We start from the raw sequence: 6,677 nt of genomic DNA, 5'->3' as shown, positions 1-6,677 counted from the left end.
AGATCTGCAAGGTTGTCCTGTGTTGGCACATAAACCAAGTTGATCTTTCCTTCAGAGAGCCTCTCCCTGACATAGTGGTGATGCACCTCAATGTGCTTTGTGAGAGCATGAAAAACTAGGTTCCTCGCAACTGCCAATGCGCTCTAACTGTCAGTGTAGATAGTGTTGGCAGTGTCCTGTCGAACACCCAAATCATCCATAAGGGGTCTGAGCCATACACACTCAACCGTAGCTGTGAAGACAGCCTTGTACTCATCCTCACAACTCGAAGTGGCCACATTAGGTTGCTTCTTTCTCAACCATGATATGCATGAGCTGCCAAGCATGAAACAAAAACCACTTGTGGACACTCTCGTGTCAAAACAAGCAGCCCAATCTGAGTCTGAAAAAGCATGTAAGTCTGGCGGCAATGATCCCCCCTTGGGATAAAACAAGCCAAGATGTAAAGTGCCACTAAGGTAGCGAAAAATTCTCTTGACAGCCTGCCAATGCTTAGACCCTGGGCTATGCATAAATCTGCTGACCTTTGAGACTGCAAACTGAATATCCGGCCTCGTGCTGCATACATAAATGAGGCATCCAACAGCAGTTTGGTAAAGAGTGACATCAGCAGGATCGCCAGCATCATGTAGACTCAACTTCAAACCTGTTTCCATGGGAGTGGCAATAGGTTTGCAATCCTCAAGTCCAAACTTACATAGCAATGTTTCTATGTAACTTTTCTGACACAAAGCAATACCACCATCACACTGCTTAAACTATATACCCAAGTAATGATGCAACATCCCCAAATCTTTCATCTTGAAAGTAGCATTCAAATCAGCCTTAAATTCAACAATATGTCTCTCATTTGGTCCAGTGATCAACAAATCATCGACATAAAGAACCACAATGAGAAGTACATCATCCTCACCCTTTACATACAATGTGCTTTCTGTTGGACTGTTACGAAAGCCTCATTTAACTAAATGAGTGTCGGCTTTCTCATACCAAGCATGAGGAGATTGCTTCAACCCATACAAAGCCTTCTTACATCTGTACACTTTGTCCTCTTGTCCTTTTATGACAAAACCGCGAGGCTACGTTACATAAACTTCCTCAAATATGTCACCATTCAAGAAAGCAATAACAATGTCTGATTGATGTACATCCCAACCAAAATGACCTGCCAATGCACATAGAAAACGCACAGTAGTCATACGACAAGTGGGAGCAAAAGTCTCTTCATAATCTATGCCTTTTTGCTGTGCATAACCCTTTGCAACAAGTCGAGTCTTATGGCGATCGATCTCACCATCTGGCTTGCGTTTCAACTTGTAAACCCACTTCGTACCAATGGCCTTTTTGCGAGTAGGCAACTCATATAAATTCCATGTGTCATTTTCTATAAGGGCATCATATTCTGATTGCATGGCATCCATCCAATTTTCTGAATTTTGTGCTTCATCAAAAGACAGAGGCTCCTCAACATCATGTAAGCTAGACACAGCCAAAGCATAACAATCTGATGCATAGGATGCATGGCAAGAGCCTGAACAAGTACAAGTAGACAAAGGCGCATCCAATTTATTGTCACACAAAGTGTGCACCAGCCATTTTGGCATACCTCTAGCCTACTCATTTTCATCCCTTTCCTCATCAAGTACATCATGTACATCTGCATCAGTAATAGGTTGATCTAAAACATTTTCAGAAACCCCCATAGGCTGTACATTTTCCTCATTGGAACTTACATTCGTATTTCCACCACTGAAAAGAGGCAACAAAGTGTCATAAATGTCTTGTGAGCTTACATTACTGTCTCTAGTACATGACAGCAAGGGCTGAACAAAATCTTCCACAAACACTACATCCCGAGAAACCAGAATATGTTTTGTTTGCGGATGATATAACTTGTCAACAAAAATACATTTGACAGCCATATCATCCAATTTTCTGTGCTGCACTTGTGGCACCAAAGCATATGCCAAACAGCCAAAAACACGCATGTGCTCAATAGAAGGCTTTCTATCATGCCATGCTTCATATGGAGTAATAGACTGCAAAGCTTTCGTAGGACACCTGTTTAGTACATAAGTGGCACACATGATGGCCTCAAGCCATACATCGTGTCATTTCCATTAGTGACCTGTTTTTCCTCTCAGCAACACCATTTTGCTGAGGTTTATAAGGCACTATACATTGGTGTTTTATCCCACGACTAGCAAGAAATGCATTAAATTCATGAGACATATACTCCCCCCCTCGATCGGAAGGGAGGGTGCCCATAGTACATTTCGAGACATTTTCAGCCATTGCCAGAAATTGTTTGAAGCACATAAAAACTTCGGACTTCATTTTAAGCGGAAATACCCATGCATGCCTGGAGTAATCATCAATGAAATTCACGAAGTACAGGTAATTGCCCAAGGACGGAGTTTGCATGGGCCCACAAACATCACTATGCACAAGCTGCAACTTGCATGTGGCCCGAACTGAACCATTCTTTGGAAACTTAGAACGCTGCATCTTACCCAAAATACAGCCTTCACAAACATGTTTGACAGGTGCTTCAAGAGGTGGCAAAGAAGCAACCTTATCAGATTTCTGCAAACGCAGCAAACTGGCAAAATTCAGATGACCAAAACGTGCATGCCAAAGTTTTGCATCTAAAATAGCCCTTGAATCTGCAACAACATTTGCAAAATTTTTTCCACACTTGTCATACAAAGTGAGCTTATACAGCCCACGGCATAAAAGCCTAGATGCAACAATTTCATCACCAAAACTGAGATCATGAACTGTGCATCTGTCATCCACAAATTTTACTACAAGTCCAAGTCTAGCAAGTGCGAATACAGACAAGAGATTCTTCTTGATCCCAGGTACATAAAGTGCATCAACAAGTGTGAAGGAACTGCCATTAGGAGCAGTGAGCACAATCTTTCCAACTCCCTAAACTGGATAAGAGACGTTGTTGGCACAAGTGACTGAATTCCCATGAGGGACAAACTCGAGAGAGGTAAACAATCCACGATGTGAGGTAATGTGCTTTGTAGCACCACTGTCAAAATACCACACATATGAATCTGCAACAACAACTGACAAGCATGCATCATGGATAGCAGGATTGTAAGTGCACTCTTCGCTAAAAGCCCATTCTGCATCAACATCAGCAACACAGTCTCCTTTCATAGAAGACTCAACAATGGCTGCATTTGTAGTGGAACCAGCATTTGCAGTGGAACCACCCTCTTTCTTCATAGCCTCTTTGGCCTTCAACTTAGGACACGACTTGAGGACACGACTTGATCAAGTGATCATTAGCTTTACAATAATGGCAATGCATCTTCTTTTTTCCCTTATCACCAGAATTTCTTGACGAATTGCTGCCAGCAGAAGCATTAGGAATAGAATTTTTGCCACTCACAGCAGAACCATAAGAAGTGGCTGCATTGCTGCTACCACCCTTTCTTTGAGAAGCAATAAAAGCTTGTTCAACTGCACGCTGTCTAGTCCTGTTTTTTCTGGAAAGTGACTCTTACAACAGCAATGTGCATAATGCTTCAAACTTGACAACTTCTGGATTTCCTTGGGTCATAAGTCTCCAAGTACTAGCAAAATTCTGGTAAGAATCTGGTAAGGCATCAAGAATAGTTTTCACAAGGGAACTGTCTGAAATAATTTCACCTGCAGAAATAAGTTGCTCATTGATATCCTTGACACTAGCAAGGAAAGTTTCCATATCATCTTCCTCATGCATAATCTCAAATCCAGCTCTTTACGCAGCAAAGCAATTTTAGCCTCATTGCGGCTTGCATAAAGACCTACTAGAATATCCCAAGCCTATTTTGCTGAACAGATGTGAGGAGCAATGGTGCGCTTCACAGACAATTCAATCAATGCATGAGCCTGCGCATCCTTAACATCCCAACAAGCTTGTTCTGATGTAGGCAAAACAACTCTAACAACTGCAATCATTGTAGCAAGACCTGCAACATCCTCAACATCGCCCACATCCTCAGAACCAGGACGTACATCAATGCCCTGCACAATGTTCTAGACACCCTTTGACACAAGAACATGTTGCATCATATAAGCCCACATAGGGTAGTTGTCCCCATCCAGCCTGTCCTCAGCAGTAGCAAACATCTTGAACACATCTGTGTTGTTGTTGTCAGCCATGGTAAATGCTGCACCTGATGTGAAAACTGCCCGAAAATAGGAGAAAGGGAGTGGGAACAACCTGTGCTATATTACACAAACCGTAGAAGACTATAAGGCACTTGTTATGCAGAAAACGGCACTGATAGAAATTATGCACAATATGAAGAAATAGCCTATGTAGTACTGCCTATAGTGGAAACGGAGGCCGAAATGAGCCCAAATCAAAATTCTGAGCAGACCAAGCTCTATGAGTTCTCCCAAAATATTTGTTGACCTGCCGAATGCTAGCCAAAGCTCACTGAAATCGGAGAAAGTGAGCAGCCGTGTGCTGGAGCAGCTGTTGACTAAGCTCGGGAGGACATGACCTGCTCTGATACCAATTGTTGGAATTAGGGTTGCAGAGAAACGCACACAGCTTGGAGAAGATGAAGGAAGCTCAAGGCACACAATAGAGAGTGTATAACTTAGTGTGCAATGGAAAGATAGATAGCCCTAGAGTGATGGGCGTATATACAATGCTTAGGGGAAAAAAACCTCCTAAAGAGGGAAAAAATGCCTCGGCGGTCCTAGTGTGTTCACACACATCACTACCACATGTATATGGTAACACCCTTGCGTGGCTGCTTTGAGCTTGGATCTCACCATCCTAAACCCTTAACTTGACAAGACATCATGTTCACTTTACTACCTCTACCCAAAGCAATACCCAATGCCTATGAAGCCTGCTGATGTAGCCTCATTCATCATAGCCTAAATGATGCTCGACCCTCACTCACCTCTGCAAGAAGATCGGGCATAAAAAATGGATATTCACATCGAAGTAGACATCTCCCACAGAAGCCTTCTGTAGAGACAAAAGACCCTTGCCAAGCTTAAAGTGCATCAATTCTTTGCAAACTTGGTCAAATGGCAAGCTGTAGACCAACTGTAGACCATAGCCAAGAGCACACATCAAAAAATTGATGTGCCCTGCACTATACAAGAAACCATAACACACACAAAAATGGAAAAAACAAGCACACCATACATACATGGTCTGGTAAACTTCAAACCAAAAAACTAGTGTAATAGTTTGCCAAGCCCCCTAGCCTGCTAGAGCGTTCATGCTCAGCAACAACACTAGTAGATGCTTATTCCACATAAATCCCACACAAAAACCCTTCGCATTCTCTGTATCAAAAGCTTAATCAAGCTTCCACATGGCTCCCAAGGAAAACCTGTAGAGATGCCATATATCAACCTTGCATCAAAAAACCATCAATTAATTTGCTGTAGACCTGTATGTGCATCATAAAATTTCCTTCTTTGTTATCCCGTGCATAAAGAGCTATATTTGGGCCAACATAAGGCATATGGCATTGGAAAGCCTTGGAAACATTTGTAGCATCACTATGAGTAACAAAAGTAGCCCTCACAAGTCATTGAGAAGCATACATCCCTACAAAGAGGCATATAAAGCCCTTGAACACATTGGAGGCATCTGCACAAGCATCATATTTATTTGAAGCAATTTCTCAAGAGGCATTACTTCATCAAGAAGACGATAAAAAAACTCACAAACTACATCTTTCGGCATGCCAATATCAAAGGAAGTAGAGAAGGATACACCATCACCTGCTTCAAGCATGAGACTATCAAAAATATCAATATCATCAACTGCACCATCAAACAAACCCTCAACCAATATCTTCACATACAATCTTATTATCACAAAAACTCACAACCTCTTCAAGTGAAGCATTCTCACTCTTCTCTGCCACGAGTTGCACATACACCTCATGGGAGACAAGCCCTTGCCATCCCTCTTGCTACGAGTTAAGATCCAAATTATCCTCATACACAACATTATACATACTTTCCAAAACAATTAAACCATTTTCCTCCTCATGCATAACTTCCATGTCATTTCCACTTGATGATAGGTAACAAGTGCTCTCTATCTCACTATCACTCACTTCAAACTCGGCCGACTTCCAGGGCTCTTAAACTTTGATAAATTGCCTCCTTGTCTTTAAGCTCGGCAAGGAAGAAATACCTTAACTCGTTATCAAATCTCTCCCCACCATCACTACATGAAGATGTTTCTTTGTCGCTCTCATAACCCTCACCACCATCAACTATAACCATTCCACTATGCATATCAAAACCAAACCCATTGTGGGGCAATCATACTTGAGATGTCGAGGTCTCCAAGCTCTCCCAATATTGTGAGTGAAGCTCTCTCTAGGACTCAATGAGATGAAAACCATTGTCAATTGTACAAAAAATCATTGGAGGATCATAAAAAGCTAGAAAAAGAGCCCTTTACATGCTCTACCAACTCCATTGTTCATCCTCAGACAACATGGAATAAAGGTAGGATGCATCATAAAGAAACCCTTGCCATGCATAATCGTCTTGCTACTCATCATCAATGTCAACTTTTATACAATGCACAATAATAGTCTCAGAGTTGTTACAAATTAGATTGCATCTATGGCAATAAGTGGGGAAAAAATTAGAGAAGGCGGGATTGAAAATTCCTCATCAAG

General features: G+C 41.9%; 1 pseudogene; it reads right to left on the bottom strand.

Moving 5' to 3' along the window:
• Window positions 1–5,706: 5,706 nt before the first annotated feature.
• Window positions 5,707–6,472, bottom strand: LOC147466173 (uncharacterized; annotated as a pseudogene).
• Between the last annotated feature and the right edge of the window lie 205 nt (window positions 6,473–6,677).

Source organism: Adiantum capillus-veneris, chromosome 1 (assembly GCF_014529385.1).
Source record: "Adiantum capillus-veneris isolate H3 chromosome 1, ASM1452938v2, whole genome shotgun sequence".
NCBI classification, from domain to species: Eukaryota; Viridiplantae; Streptophyta; class Polypodiopsida; order Polypodiales; family Pteridaceae; genus Adiantum; species Adiantum capillus-veneris.
This window is presented reverse-complemented; position numbering and strand designations above follow the sequence as displayed.